This window comes from Syngnathus scovelli, unplaced genomic scaffold, assembly GCF_024217435.2.
Source record: "Syngnathus scovelli strain Florida unplaced genomic scaffold, RoL_Ssco_1.2 HiC_scaffold_28, whole genome shotgun sequence".
NCBI lineage: Eukaryota > Metazoa > Chordata > Actinopteri > Syngnathiformes > Syngnathidae > Syngnathus > Syngnathus scovelli.
This window is the reverse complement of record NW_026061370.1, coordinates 797,298-821,359: the sequence shown is the minus strand read 5'-3', so window position 1 is coordinate 821,359 and position 24,062 is coordinate 797,298. Positions and strand designations below refer to the sequence as shown.

The 24,062-nt window shown below is 49.9% G+C and overlaps 1 non-coding gene and 2 pseudogenes across 1 annotated transcript; 1 reads left to right on the top strand and 2 right to left on the bottom strand.

The window, feature by feature from the left end:
* Positions 1-4,622: 4,622 nt before the first annotated feature.
* LOC125993361 (U2 spliceosomal RNA) lies at positions 4,623-4,830 on the top strand (annotated as a pseudogene).
* Positions 4,831-9,448: 4,618 nt separating this feature from the next.
* LOC125993370 (U5 spliceosomal RNA) lies at positions 9,449-9,533 on the bottom strand (annotated as a pseudogene).
* Positions 9,534-10,834: 1,301 nt separating this feature from the next.
* On the bottom strand, positions 10,835-11,000 carry LOC125993390 (U1 spliceosomal RNA). The gene has a single exon (XR_007490184.1). It is a non-coding gene; the product is annotated as a U1 spliceosomal RNA (small nuclear RNA).
* Between the last annotated feature and the right edge of the window lie 13,062 nt (positions 11,001-24,062).

The window sequence follows — 24,062 nt, the reverse complement described above, 5'->3', positions numbered from 1 at the left end:
AAGGCCGCAGCTCAAGCCGCGGCTCAAGCAAGGGGCAAGAGGAGTTTCCGGTCCTATGCAAATCATGTATCGAAATTTAAAAGATCTGAAACCTCTCCCATATGACAGCAAAACATGTCATTGTCAGGTTATCAAAAATCGTTTTAGATTGTTAGAGCCCCTGTCCACACAAGAAGTATGACAATGCTGTTTGTAGGCCCAATTACAAATGAATAGGGATCAAATTGTGTTACACTGAAGTTAAAATATGCAAATCAAGTGGTAAAGAAATGCAACTTGCTTCTAGAAGATAAATAAATAAAAGTAGAATGTGCTGTCCTCGTGTGCATGGGAGGGACCAGCTCATGATCGACCACAGGAAATGGCCAGCCTGTGACGAATCATTGGTGCTGGGAACTACCTTTTGCATGCGAGAGCTGTGCATGTGTGTGCGTATATGTTAAAATGATGAACATTGGCTAAAGTTTTAGTATAAAAAAATTTGCTAGACTGTGGTCTATTCAATTTACACCGCAGAACAGAAACAATTTTGACAGATAAAAATGAAAGAAAAAGAGAGAAATCTGTTTGCGAACAGAAACTAATCCACACTAGTGCATGTTAGTGTCAAGCCCTCATGAGAAATTCTGAGTTAACAAAACAACAGAACATGCTTTCAGGAATTGGGAGAAGCTAAATTGTGAATTTAAGATTTTGCAATGCTACATTTAATAGGAATAATTGATTGGTTGTGTTATAAGATTATGCAAACTTTTAAATGCAAGCTAAATCTGAGAGATTGAGTTCTTCAAATTTAAAAACAAAGAAAAGAAATTCAGATTAATTTGCCAATTGTTTGTTTTAGTTAAGTTTTTTTTAATTGGTGGATTGTTCTACCAGGAAACCTGAGTTGAAAATGATATATGAATGTTGTGTGGTGAGCTTGGATGAATTGGGACCAATGTGATAGAAAGACTCCTTTTTGGAGACTGCGTGTGAGATGCAAATGAACATTGATGAATGATAGCCTGAATGAAAAGAAATTACAGGTTGAATGGTTGAAGTCGTTGGCGACTACTATAGAAAATTAGTAGAGCGACTTCGATGAAAGAGTGATTTTGAGCAGGTTGAATGTTAGAAAGAAACACATAGCTTTTGGATTGATAATTAACTAGAAGAAAAAAAACTGGAGAACCAGTAACACATGCAGAAGATGTGTGAACTGAGAAATTGAGAAGCGTTTTGGAAAGAAAGTCAACTTAAATGATGATGGAATCGTATGTAGTAAAGAACGCATTCTCCCAAAAAGTTTGTCAAGGTGTGAGGCATGGGCGTTGCCAAGCCTCAAAAAGGGGGGAGTGAGTAGGACAGATAGTGGAAGATAGTAATAATACAACACGTTATGACAATGAATTTTCAAATACATTTGGTGTTATATTGTGGTAATTTTTTTGTTCTGGTGTAGATAGGTTAGCAACACGAGAGATTTAGAGGTTCAAAAGAAAGACAGTTAAAAGAAAACATTTTTGATTTGGACAATTGCAGGCTAACAGGAACATGAGAACGATAAGAACTACGAGGTGGGATCCAATTTCATTGGGGAGATTGAGAATTCACAGCACCATACTCTAAGTCACATTTTTGAGCAAGCATGACAATAACATGTGAGAGGTCAAGACATACAGATCAGGGCTTGATGTGGAAAGCAGACCTCGATGAGTTGATTTTCAATAATGATACTGAAGACAACATACTGTCCGATTAAATTGGAACTATAGATAAAATGTAGCTCAAAAATAGGATGAGTTGCAGGATTTACGATATAAAACCGAGACCGCTGTTATTAGGAGAATTTGAAGTTTGGTAAATAAACGTTACCAGCAAATTGATGGAAGCAGCTACATTTGGAAATAGTCTTACAAGTTTGATGTCCCAGCCTGTCATTCTCAGTGTCAGAGTCCCTGAAACCCAATCCGAGACTTCGCCTGCAGCCGTGAACAACTACAAAATGGTGCCTGGCTCTGAAGCACCTTTGACCTTTGGCGAAGGACAAGAAAAGACTGCTGTTGTGCTTGGAGGAGGACAAGTACACTCCGGAGGACAGACAACATCCTCGGGGACGAGAAAAGACAGTGAAAAGCGGAGGAACTCACAATGATGAAAATTGACTCATTTGAACAATGGACTCATTCAAGAGTGATGGATGGGGTCGCTCTGAAGCAACAACAAAAGAACACCAACTTGAGAGGGTGAAGTGCGGCAAAAAGATATGGACTTGGAGTGTCCGACAACCAAATCGCACTCCTTGCTACGGCGTTCCCAAATTTGGTGAAGCTTGGTTCAAAGTGGAAGGGAGGTTCATTGTGCACTGAGTTTGACAGAACTGAGGAGATTTGATAAATAAATAAATAAAAATTTGAAAAATACGTAGGGCTACAGATTATAATCAGAGATTGAACAGATTTGGATAAAACAAATAGGCTAAAACGGTAGGAAACAAGAGCAAGATCTGATATTTTGGCTCATCAAGCTTAAAACGTAGAGGTCGAGTTATATAAATTCAATGACCCCCGCCTCCCCCGGGACGTGGGAAAAGCTCTGCCGGAGGTGGGAGTTGAAGCTCTTCCTGACAGGAGATTCTGCCAGACGTTCCCAGCAGACCCTCACAGAGTGTTTGGGTCTTCCAGGTCGGACCAGCATCTTCCCCCACCATCGGAGCCAACCCACCAACAGGTGGTGATCAGTTGACAGCTCCGCCCCTCTTTTCTCCCGAGTGTCCAAAACATGCGGCCGCAAATCTGATGACACAACTACAAAGTCCTGGTGCCATTGCCCACGTGAGCATTGAAGTCACCCAGTAGAACGATGGAGTCCCCAGAAGGAGCGCTCTCCAGCACTTCCTCCAGGGACTCCAAGAAGGGTGGGCATAGACACAAACAACAGTCAGGACCCGTCCCCCCACCTGAAGGCGGAGGGAAGCTACCCTCTCGTTCACCGGGGTGAACCCCAATGTGCAGACGCCCAGCCGGGGGGGCAATAAGTATACCCACCACATCTGCTCGACACATCTCACCGTGGGCAACTCCAGAGTGGAAGAGAGTCTAGCCCCTCTCGAGAGGGCTTCTACCGGAACCCAAACTGTGCGTGGAGGCTAGTCCGACTATATCTAGTCAGAATTTTTCTGCCTCGCACACCAGCTCGGGCTCCTTTCCAGCCAGAGAGGTGATATTCCATGTCCCAAGAGCTAGCTTCTGCAGCCGGGGATCAGACCGCCAAGGTCCCTGCCTTTGGCCACCGCCCAGCTCACACTGCACTCGACCCCTTTGGCCCCTCGCACAGGTGGTGAGCCCATGGGAAGGGGGACCAACGTTTCCTTTTCGGGTTGTGCCCGGCCGGGCCCCATGGGCGAAGGCCCGGCCACCAGACGCTCGCCTTCGAGCCCTGCCTCCAGGTGCAGCACAACCAACGTGTGGAAAAGATAATGCGCACGACATTTTTTCTCAAAAGCATGACTTGAAAGAAGGTCCAAACCAGACAAACAGCAGAGGATGGTTTTGATCTATCCACCTCTGGGTTATGGGCCCAGCACGCTCCCGCTGCGCCACTCTGCTGCTCAGTGCTAGCAATTCATCAAGTCCTCTAATCGGCTAACAAGCATTCGGTTCCAACTCGTAACTGGATTCTGACTGTCACTCATTACATTATGAACAAAGCTCAGTCGGGCAGCACTAACCTGGATGCTGGTGGAGAAACCAACTTTTTATCCACTTTCACATTTTATTAGAAATGTCAACAAAATTCAATGTTGAAACTGCAGTTGGTAGGTAGTGTCGCTGAAGCGCTGGATTTAGGCTCTCAGTCTCTACTAAGGCGTGCGTTCAAATCTTGTGTTAGTTCCGCTGTATTCTTCTGGCCTGACTCCTTTTGGCGCAGCCGTTGTACATATGATGACCCTGGAAAGTTCTTGGCAAATTCTCATTTGCCTTTCATGTTCATCGGGTCTACCATTTTAATAGGTATCTACACTGTGTATTTGGATAGAGACTGGTCAAAGGGGACACATATATGCCTCGTGAACTACTACATGCATTACTGCGGATGAAGAAGAGTGAACAAATAAGTCATCAGACAAGTTTGCCGATTTTTTAGTGCCCATTAGAGCAGCACTCTGTTCCGTACTGTAACCTGTTAGGTTTGTTCCCAGTTCTTTATCTTTAATGCTCGATATGCTAACAGTAATTACCAAGAGAAAGCCTTCACAGTTTAACTATTTAATGTATGCCAAAATGATTGATGCACAGCTGTGGAGCCCTTTCTGCGAGATGCAGAAGAAGGTTCCTCTCCCAGCGCCAAGGTTCCTGCTCTTATACTACTCTGGCCGCCTTCCTGCAAGGAGGCGACTGCCTAGCCTGTGTGATAATGTGTGACCTTGTCATCTTAACCGAGAGCGACTTCTACATATGTGCAAAGGGTTTCATAGAGTAGAGAAAGCTAATAAAGCAAGAGAAGTGTTACAGCGATATAATGGCATAGCTCAAGCTCCCTAGCTAATCACATGTGCCAAAGAGGCCTATTCTAACAAACCGTTGGTGAGAATGGGTAGACGGGGAAGCCTGTAAGCGAGTCCCTCACTCGCATACTCCATCGCTTCTCTGCCTTTTGGCTAAGATAAAGTGTAGTATCTGTTCTTGGGTTTGGGGGATTAAGAGAGCTGACCGTAGAAGAGAGAATTTTAACCATAAAAGTGGTGATTTTACCCTTGCTTTTACTAATCAGTTCTGTTTTCATCCCAGCAAGTAAGTTGCTTTTAGAATTGGACCGAGCCATTTTTTACTTCACCTGGAAATCCAAGTCAGAGGGACTGAAGAGGGACACCATGAAGAAAAAGAAAAAAAATAGAGGAGAAGGAGTCCCGAACTTAAAACTCTTCCTCGGAAGCAGATATGTTGCCCTGCACCTGCGAAGCGCGCTCGTTACACCAAATGCATCGAAAAGCCAAGCAATGACACGATTCTGGATGGGCTCATACTGTCACGGTTGGGTGGTGGAGCATGGAGCAGGACGACCAAGTGCAGCTCGGACCAGGGTTTATTGAAGCAACTCAAAATACAGACTCGGTAAACTGACATGACTTAAACAATAACTTGACTGACTGACCGGGACGTGGAACAAGAAGACAGCAGGACATGACGGCACCAAGACAGGACGACACACCGAACGACAGGAACCAAAACCAATGACCAAAACCAATGACCAAAACCAATGATCCGACAGGGAGAGAGGGGCAGACAGGACTTTTATACACGACAGGTAACGAGAGGCAGGTGGGAACAATCACACTGATCATGGGCACACAGGAGGGGAGGGGCGAGCACACAGACAGAAACCAAGACAGACACATAGTGGAGCAGGGCGAGACGTGACACATACCTCCGGAAACTAAAGCTAATACCCATCGACCAATGAATTCCTGTGTCTTTTAACGCGCCACCTTCTTATTTCTTCACCAAAAAGTTTTTGAAGAACTTTAAATTAGAGCAAGAAAATAGTGACATTTTAACAAGTCACAGATCTATGATCTCTGTCGTACAGCGGGAAGTGGTTTGTCCAGTGCTCGGACCCGCATTCGGCGAGCCCACAACAGTTTGGCACAACGTCAACCACCCCGCCCTCTCGAAACAAACTTGTTGGGACCTGTCGTGGATGGTGGCCCATGATGGCCTCCCAGTCAGGTCCGTTATGCACTCCCGGGGCATATCAGCGCTCTCAACGTGCCCCCGACCTGGCTGTGGCGCCCAGGAGTCAGTGTGGCACCTGCTCAGGTAGTTCATGGCTGCCGTATACCTGTGGGCGACCTGCAGTTCCCGGCAAGGGAAGTGTTGAATGCAGACATCAACATCTCAACAGACCCTTCGCACCCAGGTTGCAGCCTGTTTGAACTACTCCCCTCCGGACGCCGTTATAGAGCTCTGTACACTAAAACCAGCAGACACAGAGACAGCTTCTTCCCCCAGGCTGTCGCTCTGATGAACTCACACCACTCTTAGAGTCTCAGAATCATTACTGTGCAATAACATCCCGCTTTCCACACCTTTTTTGTTTACACTGTTTGTACTATGTGTCCTCTCTGCATCCATTGCAGCCTGGTCATCCTCGAAGAGGGACCCTCCCATCTGTGGTCTCTTCTCAAGGTTTCTCATTTCCCCTAGCTGGAGTTATGAGTTTTTCCTTGCCCTCTTGGGAGTTTAAGATCAGTTTAAGATCAGGGGATGTTTGAGAATATCTTTCATTTTTCACATGTTGTTGTTAGTCACCTAAATGTTGAACAGAGGCTGTGATTTACCGAAGTCAAATTCCTTGTTTGGCACGCTCAAACATGGCGAATAAAAAACTCTTGAATCTTGAATCTTGAACCTTGTACTCTATGGGGTGAGCCCGTTGAAAATCAAGCAAGAAGACTTTACAAAGCAGTGGCTCACTTTTGCTGCCATCAAAGACGCCATGTGGACTTCCAGAAATTTGCTGGTAAGGAGGCACAGACAGACAAGGAAATGATGGAATTGGGCTAAAATGGTGCACGAAAACAGTGTGTATTCACCTTTATATTTTGCTTCATGTAGCCTTATCAAAATGAATAAAACTTCTCTCTGTATGTGCATTCACGTGTAACATTGAAGGAGGTAGATATTTTGTTTCAATATTTAAATAAATACCATCATTGTCTATTAAGACACTAAAAGTTGATGGAACATTTTTTGTAGGGCTGCTGTGTTTTAACAAGGAAAGACTCATGTGCTTATGGATGAAGACGACTTGTACTTGTGATTGTGCTTGTGAACAGTAAAGAGGAGTGCTTGTGCAATTGACAGGGTTGGTTATTGTTTTTTATTTAAAAACAATATTTTTTGCCAAATTACAATAGACTGGCATGTGCCAATTCAAATGGGTCCCACCAGAAGTTAAACTGCATTGATAAACGAAGCCCCTTCGTTAGTCATCACTTTACCGTGGAGGAGGGGTTTGCACGCCCCAATGATCCTAGCAGCCATCTTGTCTGGGGCTTCATGCCCCTGGTAGGGTCATCCATGGCAAACGGATCCTAGGTGAAGGGCCAGACAAAGCACGGCTCTCACAAGCCCCTTATGAAGAAAAACATAAATGGATTTTGTTTTCCCTCGCCCGGACGCGGGTCACCGGGCCCCACATCTGGAGCCAGGCGTGGAGGTGGGGCTCGAAGGCGAGCGTCTGGTGGCCAGGCCTTCGCCCACGGGGCCCGGCTGGGCACAGCCCGAAAAGGAAACATGGGTCCCCCTTCCCATGGGCTCACCACCTGCCGGAGGGGCCAAAGGGGTCGGGTGCAGTGCAAAATGGGCGGCGGAAAAAGGCAGGGACCTTGGCGGACCGATCCCTGGCTGCAGAAGCTGACTCTTGGGACATGGAATATCGCCTCTCTGACTGAAAAGGAGCCCGAGCTGGGCGTGGGAGGAGTTTGGCGAGGCCATGGAGAATGACTTCCGGATGGCTTCGAGGAAATTCTGGTCCACCATCCGGCGTCTCAGGAGGGGGAACCAGTGCACCGTCAACACTGTTTACACTGGAGATGACGTGCTGCTGACCTCGACACGGGACGTCGTGAGTCGGTGGGGAGAGTACTTTGAAGACCTCCTCAATTCCACCGACACGCCTTCCATTGTGGAAACAGGGCCTGGAGACTCTGAGGTGGACTCTCCAATCTCTGGGGTCGAACTCACTGAGGTAATCAAAAAAGTCCTCTGGGGCATGGCCCCGGGGGTGGATGAGATCCGCCCAGAGTTTTTAAAGGCTCTGGATGTTGTGGGACTATCATGGCTGACACGCCTCTACAGCATTGCGTGGACATCGGGGACGGTGCCTCTGGATTGGCAGACTGGGGTGGTGGTTCCCCTCTTTAAGACGGGAGACCGGAGGTTGTGTTCCAACTATAGGGGAATCACACTCCTCAGCCTCCCTGGTAAGGTCTATTCAGGGGTGCTGGAGATGATGGTCTGTCGGGAGGTCGAACCTCGGATTAAGGAGGAGCAGTGTGGCTTTTGTCCTGGCCATGGAACAGTGGACCAGCTCTACACCCTGGGCAGGATCCTCGAGGGGGCATGGGAGTTCGCCCAACCTGTCCACATGTGTTTTGTGGACTTGGAGAAGGGGTTCAATCGTGTCCTTCGGGAAGTTTTGTGGAGGGTGCTTCGGGAGTACGGGGTGCTGAGCCAACTGATAAGGGCGGTTTGGTCCCTGTATCACCAATACCAGAGTTTGGTCCGCATTTCTGGCAGTAAGTCAGATTCTTTCCCAGTGAGGGCTGGACTCTGCCAAGGCTGCCCTTTGTCACCGATTCTGTTCATAATGGTTATGGACAGAATTTCTACACGCAGCCAAGGCGTTGAGGGGGTCCAGTTCTGGGACCTCAGCATTGCGTCTCTGCTTTTTGCAGATGACGTGGTGCTGTTGGCTTCTTCAAGCCGTGATCTCCAGCTCTCACTGGGGTGGTTCGCAGCCGAGTGTGAAGTGGTCGGGATGAGGGTCAGCACCTCCAAATCCGAGGCCATGGTCCTCGGTCGGAAAATGGTGGGATGCCCTCTCCGGATCGGGGATGAGATCCTGCCCCAAGTGGAGGAGTTCAAGTATCTTTGGGTCTTGTTCACGAGTGAGAGCAGGATGGAGCGCGAGATCGACAGGCGGTTTGGTGCAGCGTCGGCAGTAATGCGAACTCTGTACTAATCCGTCGTGGTGAAGAGAGAGCTGAGACAAAAGGCAAAGCTCTCAATTTACCGGTCGATCTACGCTCCTACCCTCAACTATGGTCACGAGCTTTGGGTCGTGACCGAAAGAACGAGATCCAGAATACAAGCGGCCGAAATGAGTTTCCTCTGCAGGGTGTCCGGGCTCTCCCTTGAGAAGCTTGGTCATCCGGGAGGGACTCGGAGTAGAGCCGCTGCTCTTCTACGGTGAGAGGAGCCAGATGAGGTGGCTCAGGCATCTCATCAGGATGCCTCCTGGACGCCTCCCTTTGGAAGTGTTCCGGACATGTCCCACCGGTAGGAGACCTCGCGGGCGATCCAGGACGTGCTGGAAAGACTATGTCTCTCGGCTGGCCTGGGAACGCCTTGGGATTCCCCGGGTTGAGTTGGATGAAGTGGCTGGGGAGAGGGAAGCCTGGGAGTCCCTCCTAAAGCTGTCTCCCCCTCGACCCAACCCGGATAAGCGGAATAGGATGGATAAATGGATGGATGATAAACGAGGTTTTAAACGTGATTGTCTGTCTGCACTCGGCATAATTTCTCTGTTTATGTGAACATGTTCACACGTGCCGGTATAAATTATGTGAACGTATGATTGTTGCACGGAGTATGATATAGGCGGCTATCCGTTGCAATATTGATATTCTTTCGCAGAGCATCAACAAATTGAGATATACTCTTATTGTTCCTCTCCACGGAAATGGTATACTCTTTATTGTTCCTCTCCACAGAAATCTTTAGTAAAAGGCGAAAGATTTATTCGATCTGAAGAGAAACGAGTGATCTGAAAATCTGAGTCAAAACGGGCCACCCCACTGCTGGTCTCACTAAATTCACAGGCGGTCTCACACTCAAATTGCAGCAACCATTCCTTCTAATACAAACAATAGAAGTTGATGGATTTACTATACTTACAAGGACTCAAGCAAAATAGAATGTTTAAACGAGTATTTTGTGTTCATTAATGTCTCACTTACTTTAAACATTGTTGGCGCACAGGATTGTAGGTATCTGATCGAACACTGATGGCGCTCGTTCTTTCAATTATATTGGGCGTCTATTTTGATTATTGATGGTAAAAACAGTTGTATGTCTTGGTACGTGTACTTTTGGTCTGAGAGAACGGGAAATGATCCCATCCCTGTGTTTTATTTGAAAATTTGTAATTTCATAACTTTATTCAACACAAATCGGGAAACAAAATACGATCGTAATTTCTCAAATGATTTTTCAAACTTCGGAAATGCTCTATGTCTCCCTTGTGTCGCAAATAATTGAGGCTTTTGACGTTGCTGGCATGGTTTGGAGTGTAATTCACCTCCACTGCGTTGGTGGCGTTTGATATTTGACATTAGAAAATATTTCTGTCATTTTACTTTAGAAAGTAAAAGTTGTTTTCTAGAAATCCATACTTGTGATGTATGAGGAACAACAATCGGGCGCATTCTTAAAAAGACAGACCTACAGCCGACAAAAAGGTTTTGATACGTTCATATCATATGACGAGTCAGGAACGTGGTAATTACATATTATTTTGCATTTGCTAATTTGGTGAATACAGTTTAACGAGCAAATGCACAGTGTTAGAGATTCGCTCAGTCCAACTTATTTTGCAAGAACCACACGGGAGACGAGTAAGTCCCTTTAGACACCTGCAGGTGGAGAGTCCATTCGTCGCTGTGCGTACAGCGATGTTCGAATGGAGGTCTGACTCTCGCCTCCTGCAAGAGCATTTTTATTAAGAGAAACAGGGTGGGGGTAAGAGTGGACTGAATAGAGAAAGCCCTTGACCTCTAGTCAAAACATAGCAAGGGGTGTTTTACGACTTTGTGTAGGATGGGACACGCTAGGTGATTTATCACAGGTTGCATTCCAACATAAGCATAAAACTAATCTAGCTAGGTTATTTATTACAGGCTGCATTCCAACATAATCATACGATAAGAATAATCTGGAGAACCCTGACACACAGTTCCAGAGTACAGTTAATTACATAATCAAAAGCGTTCAGTGTGTCACAGCATCGCAGACTTAAACTCCATGTGCATACTACTGCGCTTAATTTTTGTTTTCATCAGAAAGACCAGAGGAGAGCGCGAACACAGTCCCCCACTACCAGAAATAATGCAGTCAAGATTCACACAGTAGGGGAATTTGCAGAGGTCAGCACAACCGTAGTGCAATGGCTGAGCCTCACATGGGGTGAACCACCTTCTTGATCATGGGCCGACGTCTTTACCGCACACGCCATTTTCAGTCACGGGCTTAATTGCTAAAAACGTGTGGCACACATACACACTCAGTGGATGAAACAGGATTCGTAGAACTGTTTAAGTCAAAGTCAAAGTCAGCTTTATTGTCAATTTGTCCACATGCCGAAGACATACAAAGAAACCGAAATTTCGTTCCCCCCTATCCCATGGTGACAAGACATGGCCCACAACAGACAAACAAGTAAACAAGTATAACAAAAGCGTGCTGAATAAATAATGAATAAATAACACAACAAATAAATAAATAAATAAGAGGAGCAAAAAAAGGAGCAAGTGTGCGTACAGCAGACATTCCAGAAAATAGCGCAACAGTGCCACACGCTACGCAGAAGGGGGTAGCGAGTTCAGGGCCCTAACAGCCTGGAGAAAGAAGCTGTTGGCGAGTCTGGTGGTGCGGGAGCGCAGGCTCCTATACCTCTTCCCAGAGGGCAGAAGGTCAAACAAAGAGTGAGCCGGGTGACTCACATCTCTGGCAATCGAGGTTGCCTTGCGGGCGAGATGGGAGGTGTAAATGTCCTTCAGGGAGGGGAGCGAAGCACCAATAATCTTACCAGCCGTATTCACTATGCGCTGCAGGGCCTTCAAGTTCTGTTCAGTGCAGTTACCACCCCAGACAGCGATGCAACTGGTGAGGACGCTCTCAATGGTGCCACGGTAGAATGTAGACAGGACTGCCTGAGGAGCACATGCACGCCTGAGCTTCCGCAGGAAGTACAGGCGGCGCTGAGCTTTCTTTGCCAGTGACGAGGTGTTTGCGGACCAGGAGAGGTCCTCACTGATGTGCACCCCCAGGAACTTGGTGCAGCTCACCCACTCCACCACAGCACCGTCGATGATCAGCGGCAGGTGTGTTGTGTGACCCTTCCGGAAGTCAACAACGATTTCCTTGGTCTTATTGACGTTCAGCAGGAGGTTGTTGTCCCTGCACCACATGGTCAGAAGGTCAACTTCCGACCTGTACCGAGTCTCGTCGCCCTTCGTGATGAGACCCACCAGAGTCGTGTCGTCAGCAAACTTCACTATGCGGTTGTCGCTGTAGGTCGCAGTGCAGTCATGCGTCAGCAGGGTGAAGAGCAATGGACTAAGCACGCAGCCCTGGGGGCCCCCGTGCATGCATTGCCTTTTTTAACCTGAGAACCCTAAAACTGTATGAATTTGTATTTATTGAAAACGTCCAACATTACCACTGAATAATATTTTTTTTCCTGAACAAGTTTTGAAAATGACAAATATATCAAATAACAATAACATAAACAGTTCACCGCCACACAGCCCCAAGCACCGGCATCGACTTCCAGGCGTGTGGCAGCGTGGACTTCCATCCCTGGAGGTGGCACTTCCAGCCACAGAGGTCGAAGAGAGCTCCATAGAATAGGACCGGGTGTGCGTGAAACATATAATAGTTTTTCAAACCTTCTGTGTCACTCCAAATCATTAAATCCTTCAAACTAGTGGTAGAGTGTCCGCCCTGAGACTGGAAGGTTGTGGGTTCAAACCCCGGCCGGGTCATACCTATAAAAATGGGACCCATTGCCTCCCTGCTTGGCACTCAACATTAAGGGGTGGAATTGGGTGTTAGATCACCAAATGATTCCCGAGCGCGGCACCGCTGCTGCTCACTGCTCCCCTCTCCCCCAGGGGATGGATCAAAATCACACGGGGATGGGTTGAATGCAGAGGACAAATCTCACCACACCCAGATGTGTGTGTGATGATCATTGGGAAAAAAAAACTCTCTGTCCTCTGTGTCACTTACAAGCAAAGCCACTAAAGATGCCGGTAGTACATGGGGCCCTTCGTCATCTTCGTCATCCCGTGATCGAATCCTTTGTCCTTTAAGTAAACAACCGCCGCGCCGCTGATGTCACTTGCAGTTCAAACTACAGTAATCCCTTGCTACATCACGGTTCGTTTATCCATTTTTCGTTTTTTTTTTTTATTTTGAAAATTTGTGACAAAAAATCACGTATAAGTTGCTCCTCAGTATAAGTCGCCCCCCCACCCAAACTATGAAAAGAAACGTGACTTATAGTCCAGAAAATACGGTAATGACAACACACAATACAACAAAACACAACACAACAATACTTACCTTTCCTTTAAAATCTTTTTCTCTACCTAACACAGACAGATAATGGGAGAATGTGTCACAATGTGAAGGAGATGTATTGGGTAATGCAGAAACAAAATAAAAACTATTATTTAATGTTAGACACATTATCCACTAGGCTACTTTCCTCTTGACATTCATTAAATTGACAACGAAGGGACTTGAACCCCTTAATCTTCTGATCCAGTCAGTTAACTCCACTTGAATCTAGGCTGTAGATTTACTGTATATGCTCAAAAATCATTGCACTGCTATCACTTGTCAGAATTTCCTGTATGGCTATCTGGCCTAATGGATAAGATTTCAAATCTAAACAGGTATTCATGTCTAGTGTATCATCAAATTGAAAGAGGAAAATATGTCACGGTCGGGTGTGGAGCATGGAGCAGGACGACCAAGTGCAGCCCGGACCAGGGTCCACCGAAGCAACTCAAAATACAGACTCGGTAAACTGACATGACCTAAACAATAACTTGACTGACCAGGACGTGAAACAAGAAGACAGCAGGACACGACGGCACCAAGACAGCACGCCAACACCGAACGACAGCAACCAAAACCAAAACCAATGATCCGACAGGGAGAGAGGGGCAGACAGGACTTTTATACACGACAGGTAACGAGAGGCAGGTGGGAACAATCACACTGATCATGGGCACACAGGAGGGGAGGGGCGAGCACACAGACAGAAACCAAGACAGACACATAGTGGAGCAGTTGGGGGCGAGACGTGACAGAACCCCCCCCACAAGGGACGTCTCCCGACGTCCCAAAAAAAAAAAAAACTAGGGGAACCGAACCGCGCCGCACTCGGGCGGCGACTTGGGGAACCGAACCGCGCCGCACTCGGGCGGCGACTTGGGGAACCGAACCGCGCCGCACTCGGGCGGCGACTTGGGGAACCGAACCGCGCCGCACTCGGGCGGCGACTTGGGGAACCGAACCGCACCGCACTCGGGCGGCGACTTGGGGAACCGAACCGCACCGCACTCGGGCGGCGACTTGGGGAACCGAACCGCACTCGAGCGGTGACTTGGGGGAACCGAACCGCACTCTGGCGGCGACTTCGGGGAACAGATCCGCACTCTGGCGGCGACTGCGGGGACAGATCCGCACTCTGGCGGCGACTGCGGGGACAGATCCGCACTCTGGCGGTGACTGCGGGGACAGATCCGCACTCTGGCGGCGACTGCGGGGACAGATCCGCACTCTGGCGGCGACTGCGGGGACAGATCCGCACTCTGGCGGCGACTGCGGGGACAGATCCGCACTCTGGCGGCGACTGCGGGGACAGATCCGCACTCTGGCGGCGACTGAGGGGACAGAACCGCACTCGGGCGGTGACTGCGGGGACAGATCCGCACTCGGGCGGTGACTGCGGGGACAGATCCGCACTCTGGCGGTGACCTAGGGGACAGAGCCGCACTCTGGCGGTGACCTAGGGGACAGAGCCGCACTCTGGCGGTGACTTCGGGAACAGAACCGCGCTCGGGCGGCGACTTGGGGAACACAACAGCACACGGGCGGCGACTTGGGGAAACAGAACCGCACTCCGCGGAAACTCGGGGAAACACAACCGCACTGGGGCGGCGCCTTGGGAAGTCTGTACCGCGATCGGCGGCCACTCACAAAGTCCGTACAGTGATCGGCGACATTCGGAAGGCGGGGCTGTGCGCGGCGGCAAGAGCCATCACGCGCCGCAGCAGAGGGAGCGGAGCCAGGGACGATCGCGGGTCCGACGCAGCTGGCTTGGATGTCTGGCGACGTTCGCGGGTCCTGCGACGCTGGGGTGGAGCCCGATGGCGGCCGTGAGTCTGATGACGCCGGGGGGGCACTCCGATAGCGGCCGCGGGTCCGGTGTCGCGGCAGCGAAGTCCGACGACGGTCGCAGAGCTGATGGCGCCGGGGGGGAATTCCGATGGCGGCCGTGAGCCCGGCGTCGCTGGAGCAAGATCCGATGGCGGCTGCAAGCCCATGGCGCTGGAACATGCTCGGATGTGGATCGGGCGTCGCAGCGGGAGCTGGTGGTGAAGGGTGGTCCAAGCGCTGGCCGCTGTGATGGTCGGATCATTCTGTCACGGTCGGGTGTGGAGCATGGAGCAGGACGACCAAGTGCAGCCCGGACCAGGGTCCACCGAAGCAACTCAAAATACAGACTCGGTAAACTGACATGACCTAAACAATAACTTGACTGACCGGGACGTGAAACAAGAAGACAGCAGGACACGACGGCACCAAGACAGCACGCCAACACCGAACGACAGCAACCAAAACCAAAACCAATGATCCGACAGGGAGAGAGGGGCAGACAGGACTTTTATACACGACAGGTAACGAGAGGCAGGTGGGAACAATCACACTGATCATGGGCACACAGGAGGGGAGGGGCGAGCACACAGACAGAAACCAAGACAGACACATAGTGGAGCAGTTGGGGGCGAGACGTGACAAAATATAGGTAAACTGTTTTTGTGCTGTTTTGATCTTTGTTGTGGTGACCCCAAATGTCAGTGACAAAAGCCAAAAGAAAGAGGCACATTTTTCATCTGATGTACAATTTTTAATTTGTTTCTCTTGACTCCAGTTGAGCAACCTGTGCTTGCTGATATTCACAATCCCTGCTTACTTTGCTGCCCTACCCCTTAAAAGAAGAAAAAGTTATTTTAGTCTGAGCAACCTGCTCCCTACTGAAAATAGGGTTTTCAACTAAGGTTTCCAACTAGGACTAGGGTTTCCAACTAGGGCTAGAGTTAGGGTTAGGGCTAGTTTGGACTAGGTATATAAAAAGTCTGCCCCACCTGAGGACCGAACTCTTGACCTTTAGATTGTGAGACTGGCATGCTAGCACCTGCATTAATGAGGCTGTGCATTTACAGTTTTACAATTCTTTTTTACTGTAAAATTGATCCAACCACCGGCCATTTCAATCAAACTGAACTTCACAGAAAGATAAAGTGACTTTTAGTCTGAGCATTCTGAAACTAGGGTTTCCAACTCGGGTTAGGGAAGCCAACTAAGGTTTCAAATTGTGGCCAGGGTTTCCAACTGGGGCTTCCAACGAGGATGAGGGTTTCCAATTCGGGCTAGAGTTAGGACTATATAAAAGTGTGCCCTGTGTGAGGGTCGAATTTACGACCTCCAGATTATGAGACTGACACACTACCACTTCCGCGAACGAGGCTATGCATTTGCAATTTGTGCAATTGTTTTTTACTGTAAAATTGATTCAACCACCGCCCATTTTGATCAAACTTAACTAGGCTAGGGCTAGGATTTCCAACTAGGACTAGGGTTTACAGGTAGGGCTAGATTTAGGGTTGGAATATATATAAATCATGCACCGTGTGAGGATCAAACTCTCGACTTTCAGATTACGACACTGACGCGCTACCGCCTGCGCCAACGAGAATTTGTGGCACCTGTCTTAAAATTCTATTTTACTGTAAAATTGATTCAACCACCGGCCATTTCCATCAAACTGAACTTCATCAAAAGAAAAAGGTACTTTTGTCTGACCATTCTCAAAGTTGGGTTTCCAACTGGGGCTAGGGTTTCCAACAAGGGCTCGAGTTAGGGTTAGGACTAAATAAGACATAGCCCCATGTGAGGGTTGAACTCACGACTTTCAGTTTACTAGACTGACGCGCTACCGCCTGCGCTACCGAGGCCATGAATAGTTGGTTTTACAGAGCTATTTTACTGTAAAATTGATTCAACCACTGGCCATTTCAATTAAACTCAACTTCACAGACAGTAAACCTTATTCTATGTATTATTTATTATTCTTTTCTATACTGTCAGAAAGGTTTTGGTTTCTGATTTCTTTTTTGTTGTGCTGACTCCCCCCCAATCTCCATTTTCAGTGCAACAAAGTGACAAAAACCAAAAGAAAAAATGCTTTCTCTATTGCACACTAGAGCCAGCATTTCCAACTAGGGCTAGGGTTTCCAACTAGGGTTCCAACTCCGGGTAGGGTTTCAAACTAGGAATTCCAACTGGGGCAAGGGTTTCCAATTAGGGTTTCCAACTCGGGCTGGGGTTTCCAACTAGAGACAACATTGGACAGCTGCCACTTGTTGGGAACCTTTAAATGTTTAGTCTTATCAACGAATGTGTTTCAGAGGCCAGATTTAAAACGTGGCTTCTGGTTTTCGTGAACCAAACCCATTAAAAAAAGTGAAAGAATGAAACAGTTCTTAATAGGAGAAGCCTGGTTAGCTCAGGTGGTAGAGCATGCAAGTCTTAATCTCAGGGTTGTGGGTTCTATCCCCATATTGGGCAGCCCACACTTGTCGGGAACCTTTGATTCTTTAGTCTTATCAATAGATGTGTTTCAGAGGCCACACTTAAAACATTTCTCTATTTCCCCTAACCCATTCAAAAAAAATGAAAAAATGAAACAATTCCAAGGTCGAAAAGCCTGGTTAGCTCAGTGGGGAGAACATGCGACTCTTAAACTCAGGGCCGTGGGTTCGGTTCCCACATTGGGCATCCTTGCTTGTTGGGAACCGTTAAACAGTCTTATCAAGGCCACACTGAAAACATGGAGTATTTCACATGGCGATGTGGCCTAATGGATAAGGCACCTGACTTCGGATCAGACGATCCCTTTCATAGTCAATTTAACGTGTCATGCTTTGAAATCAAAAACTTGACTTCAGTCTGAACCAACTCTTGACTGATTGATTGAACTTTATTCATCCCACAGCAGGGAAATTCACTTGTCACAGCAGCGCATATCAGTGCAATAATAATACGAGTGCAAGAATAAAACAAGTGCCAGAATTACAAAAAAGGGTAAATAACAGACAAGGATAAACACAAGTGCTGCTAGTAGAGACGAAACACATTCATTTTATCAGGCGGCATGCATGTTGTAAAGTCTGACAGCAGAGGGAATGAAGGACCTGAGGAACCGTTCCTTCCTACACCGAGGGTGCAAAAGTCTGCCGCTAAAGGAGCTGCTCAGGAACCGCACACTCTCATGGAGGTGGTGAGAGGTGTTGTCCATGATGGATTTAAGCTTAATCAACGTCCTCCTCTCACCCACAACCTCAATGGAGTCCAGGGGACAGCCCAGAACAGAGCTCGCTCTTCTGAGCATCTTATTCAGTCCCCCCCTGTCCCGGTCACTACTGCCCCCACCCCAGCAGACCACAGCGTAGATGATGGCCGAGGCCACCATAGAGTCATAGAAGGTCCGGAGGAGAGCCCTGCACACACCGAAGGACCTCAGTCTCCTCAGCAGATGGAGGCGACTCTGGCCCTTTTTGTACAGGATATGGGTGTGATCAGTCCAGTCCAGTCCAGTTTGTTGTTAAGGCGAACACCCAGGAATTTGTAGTTCTCCACTACCTCACTGTCCGATCCCTGGATGTTCATTGGAGTGAAGATGGGTGCTGTCCTCCCGAAGCTCACAATCAACCCCTTCGTCTTGCTGGTGTTGTTCACCTGATGCTGGTTGAGCTCACACCAGCTGACAAAGTCCTTGATGACCAACCTATATTCCAGATCGTTCCCCTCTGCGACATTTCAAACAATGGCCATGTCGTCGGAGAACTTCTGGATTTGGCAGTGTGCGGTGTCGTGGGTAAAGTCTGACGTGAACAGGGTGAAAAGGAAAGGAGCACCCTACCCTGGGGGACACCAGTGCTGCAGTGCACCACGTCGGACTCACTGCGATGTAACCTCACAAACTGCGGCCGGTCGGTGAGGAAGTCCGTTGTCCATGCAGTCAGGCACTGGTCCACACCCGCCTTCTCCATCTTCACCCTAAGCAGTGACGGCTGGATGGTGTTAAAAGCGCTGAAGAAAACAAAGAACATGATCTTCCCAGTGCTCCTGTTGTCCTCCAGGTGAAGCAGTGTTCTGTGCAGTAAATAAATCAATGCATTGTCCACCCCAACACCAGGCAGGTAAGCAAACTGCAGGGGGTCCAGCTGCGCTCCCACTCGTGAACGCAGGTGACCCAGGATGATCCTCTTCATAGTCTTCATCAGGTGGGAAGTCAAGGCAATAGGCCTGAAGTGGTTAGGCTCCTTGGGGCATGGCACCTTTGGTACAGGGACCACGCAGGAGGTCTTCCACAGTACTGGGACCTTGTTCAGGCTCAGGCTTAGGTTGAACAGGTACCTGACCACACCACTCAGCTGGTCCGCACAATCCCTGAGCAGTCTCGGCCAGATGCCGTCTGGGCCCGGGGTCTTCCCTGCTTTGATCTTTCTGAAGTGAACCTGAAGATCTGTAAAGAAGAGGGGGATGTCGGAAGACCGGGGTGATGGAGTGGAGACAGGAGACAGAAGAGTGACTCCGGGGGAGGGGGTTGGTGAGCTGGCGGGGGGGCTGGAGTGTCGAAGGTGGTAGAAAAAGATGCGGAGCGAGGTGAAGGGGTGGGGGGGAGGCGGAATCAAATCTGTTGAAGAACAGATTGAGTTCATGCACCTGTTGGATTTTGTCCACAATTTAGGGAGTGCACTATCTGCGCCTCACGGCAAAAGTCATTGCCAATCACCAGTTATCCAATTTACTCACTGTGTGCTCGTTTGATTTCTTCAGATTTAGGAAAATGCTAAGACACTGAAGCAGAAATTAGACTTACACAGGTTGGTTGAGTTCAATCACAATTCTTGTTCAGAAAGCTCTGTCTTCAGGAAAGTACAATACAGCGCTGGGCCTTTCAAGAGCGCAAAGTCTCCATTCAGAAAAGGCCACCTTCAAGGTTCTTTGGTCAGCTTATATTCAGTCGGCCAGTGTGGGCCGAGTTTGATGGGTGATGAGTCTTTGGGGTGGGGCAAGTTCACAGGAGAGTTTGATTCCATGGGAGTGGGTGCTGGTTCGGTGAGAGCTGGTTCCGTGGGGTTGGGTGCTGATTATGGGAGATTCGATTTGTGGGGGCTGTTGTTGTCCTTTCCGTCTTTCAGCCTTGACGATCGTCTTTGGCTTGGCTGTCTCCCTCTGGCACCTGCTGGTTTTATCTCCAAGTGACCTTCCTGTAAACATTCTTGCACATATACTGTTCCACCTCATCCATTCATCATTCTTTCAATTTTGTCATTTTGTACGGAATTATGTGAGCTTTTGGCTGTGACATCATCTACCTATTTATTAATGTTCCCTGACCATGCAAAGTTTGTACTCACCACTTACCATGTTTTTGTTTGTTTGTTCTTTTGATCTCCATGTACTTGCTTACGTCATCATATTCTTAGTTTAATCATGCTTTCAACCATATCTTTTCTTTGTTAGGCAAAATATTTCCCTCTGTCCAGAACGTTCAGTAGTAATCGAAAACTGGTGTCTAGAATTAGTCAAAACATAAGATACAATCAAGTACTGAACATTTTTAGACGACTTTGGCAGTGTCCGTGATTTAGAAAATCATCAGGCATGCATTGAACAGTTCCTTAAGGGTCATTAAGCTATTCAGGCAATATATCAAAAAACATTTGTTATTTCAAAGTGCTCAGAAATATATATATCAGATCATAAAGTTATAAAAACCTTTCTCATTACCACTTATCAAAAATGTCTAGTTATGTCTGTAAGGGAACGGACAGTACAGCCAAGTGCGTAGCGACGGACTTTATTGGAGAAGGGGATGATGGGAACAGCGGGCGCTGGAGCGGCGATCGGGCTGGAGAGGACAAACGATTCTGCGGGGGTTCCAAGTAGTCAAGCGGGTCCGTAGCTTCGGGACTGATGAGCAAGGCAGCATCAAGGGACAGACTGACACTCAGGTCTGCGCTGGCGGCGCTGATATAGTGCTGTCCATGAGCCCGTGGCAGGTGACGGCGATTCCATTGACAGGGGGGCGTGGTCCTGTCGCCGGTGGCACCAGCACGTGACAGAACCCCCCCCCACAAGGGACGGCTCCCGACGTCCCCAGGAACCAAAAACAAAACAAAAAAAACAAAAAAGGAAGGCAATTCCCCGGGCGACCAGGTGGGGGGGTCAGCACACCGCCGAAACGGGAGCAGAAGACCCCGGTACCGGCGGGCAAGACCTCCCCTCGTCCCTCCTCGGGCGCCCGCGCCGAGGACCCGGTTGGTCCGGATGGCAGCGATGGAACTCCGTGATGAGCGAACGGTCGAGTATCCAGCGGCTCGGAACCCAGGAGCGGTGCGCGTCGTCATAACCCTCCCAGTCCACGAGGTATTGGAGACCACGACCGCGCCGCCGCGATCGGAGCAGGGAGCGGACAGCGTAAGCCGGGCCCCCCTCAACGAGCTGGGGCGGCGGCGGCGGAACGGGCGCCGGCGCCAACGCGCTCTCATGGATGGGCCGCACACGGGACACGTGGAACGTGGGGTGAACCTTCAGGGACTCTGGAAGGAGAAGACGGACTGCGGCCGGGCCAATCACCTTCTGAATAGGGAACGGTCCAACAAAGCGGGGCGCCAGTTTGCGGGATCCTGCTCGCAGCGGCAAATCCCGCGTCGAGAGCCACACACGCTGCCCCACTCTGTACTCCGGAGCCGGTGTCCGGTGCTTGTTCGCCTGGCGGGCGTAGCCTGAAACAGAGCGGAGAAGAGTGACCCGGGCCCTCGCCCAGGCGCGATGACAACGGCGGACACAAGCCTGGGCCGACGGGCACGCCGCACCACGCTCCTGGTGGGCGAACAAGGGTGGCTGGTACCCGAAGACGCAGTGGAAAGGCGAAAGTCCAGTAGCCGAGCTGGGGAGGGAATTGTGAGCGTACTCTACCCAGGGAAGCTGTTGGACCCACCCGCGCTGGTCCCCGGCGGCCATGCATCGGAGAGACCTGCCCAGTTCCTGGTTCAGGCGCTCCGCTTGACCGTTGGACTGAGGGTGAAACCCCGAGGAGAGGCTGGCCGTGGCGCCGAGGAGTCGGCAGAACTCCGTCCAGAAGGTGGAAGCGAATTGAGGTCCTCGGTCTGACACGATGTCCTGTGGGAGACCGTGGTGGCGAAACACCTCCCGCACCATGATGGACGCCGTCTGCTTCGCAGATGGGAGCTTAGGCAGAGGGATGAAATGCGTCATTTTGCTAAAACGGTCCACCACCGTGAGGACCACCGTGTTTCCCTCAGAGGGGGGGAGGCCCGTGACAAAGTCGATCGACAGGTGAGACCAGGGACGCTGGGGGACCGGCAAGGGTTGAAGCAGCCCGGCCGGAGGACGAGTAGACGTCTTGTAGCGGTTACAAATTGAGCAGGCTCTGACGTAATCGCTGGTGTCCACTTGCCAGGTGGGCCACCAGAAACGCTGTGCCACCACGTACCTCGTGCGTGCCGCGCCGGGATGACAGGCCAGGCGTGAGTCGTGCGCCCATTGCAGCACGGACGACCGCAGACCTTCAGGGACGAACAGGCGACCCTCCGGGCAGTTGCTGGGGCCGGGTTGATCGCGTGATGCGGCTTCCACTTGGCGTTCGATCTCCCATGTAAGAGCCGCCACCCGAACTGAGCTCGGGAGGATAGTGGGAGGCGGACCCTGTCCCTCCTCCCCCCCAGGAAACAAACGCGACAGGGCGTCCGCCTTCGCGTTACGGGAACCCGGTCTATAGGAAAGAGAGAACTCAAACCGGTCAAAGAACAGAGCCCACCGTGCTTGTCTTGCGTTCAGCCTCTTGGCCGATCGCAGATACTCCAAGTTGCGGTGGTCGGTCCAGACGATGAACGGAGTGGTGGCGCCCTCCAGCCAATGCCGCCACTCCTCCAAGGCCAACTTGACGGCGAGGAGCTCCCGATTCCCGATGTCATAGTTTCGTTCCGAGGCCGACAGACGGCGAGAAAAGAAGGCGCACGGGTGGAGGCGATCGTCTTGGTGGCTACGTTGAGACAGCACCGCCCCGACACCCACGTTCGAGGCGTCCACCTCTACCACGAACTGTCTGTCGGGATCGGGAACCCTGAGGATGGGAGCGGATGTGAACCTCCTCTTAAGCTCCTGAAATGCCCGTTCTGCCCGTTCCGTCCATTTGTACGGGGAGGCGGGGCTGGTAAGGGAGGTGAGGGGCGCGGCCACTGTGCTGTATCCACGGATAAAACGGCGATAAAAGTTCGCGAACCCTAAGAACTGTTGCAGTCGCTTGCGTGTTTCGGGAACAGGCCATGACGTGACCGCTTGCACCTTCCCAGGGTCCATCTCGATGGATCCCTCACGCACCACATAGCCGAGGAATCTGACAGAGGAGGCGTGGAACTCGCACTTCTCCGCCTTCACGTAGAGCGAATTCTCAAGGAGACGGCGCAGCACCGCCCGTACATGCTTGATGTGCTCAGGGAGCGAGCGTGAGAAAATGAGGATGTCGTCTAAATAAACGAACACAAATTTGTCCAGCATGTCTCGTAGCACGTCATTAATCAGTGACTGGAAAACCGCTGGGGCGTTGGTGAGCCCAAACGGAACCACCAAGTACTCGTAGTGTCCGCTCGGGGTGTTGAAAGCCGTCTTCCACTCGTCTCCCTCCCGGATGCGGATTAGGTGGTAGGCGTTGCGAAGATCCAGCTTGGTGAAAATGGTGGCTCCCTGAAGGCTCTCGAAGGCGGAAGACAGAAGAGGCAGAGGGTATCGGTTCTTCACAGTGATCTCGTTTAGTCCCCGGTAGTCGATACACGGGCGTAGCGTGCCCTCCTTCTTCTTCACGAAGAAGAACCCCGCTCCCGCAGGTGAAGAGGACGGTCGTATGATACCGGCTGCCAGGGACTCCCGGATGTATTCCTCCATAGCCCGGCGCTCAGGAGCGGACAGGGAGTAGACGCGTCCTTTGGGAGGGAAGGTGCCGGGTAACAGCTCGATAGCGCAGTCGTAGGACCGGTGTGGAGGAAGAGAAGTGGCCCTGGCTTTACTAAAAACCTCCTTGAGCTCGTGATAAAACGCTGGGACATTGGGGATGTCGGGACTGTACCTCGGCGGGGCTCTGCTGAGTGGGCTGGTGGCCGCCTTCAGGCACGCCTGATGGCAGCG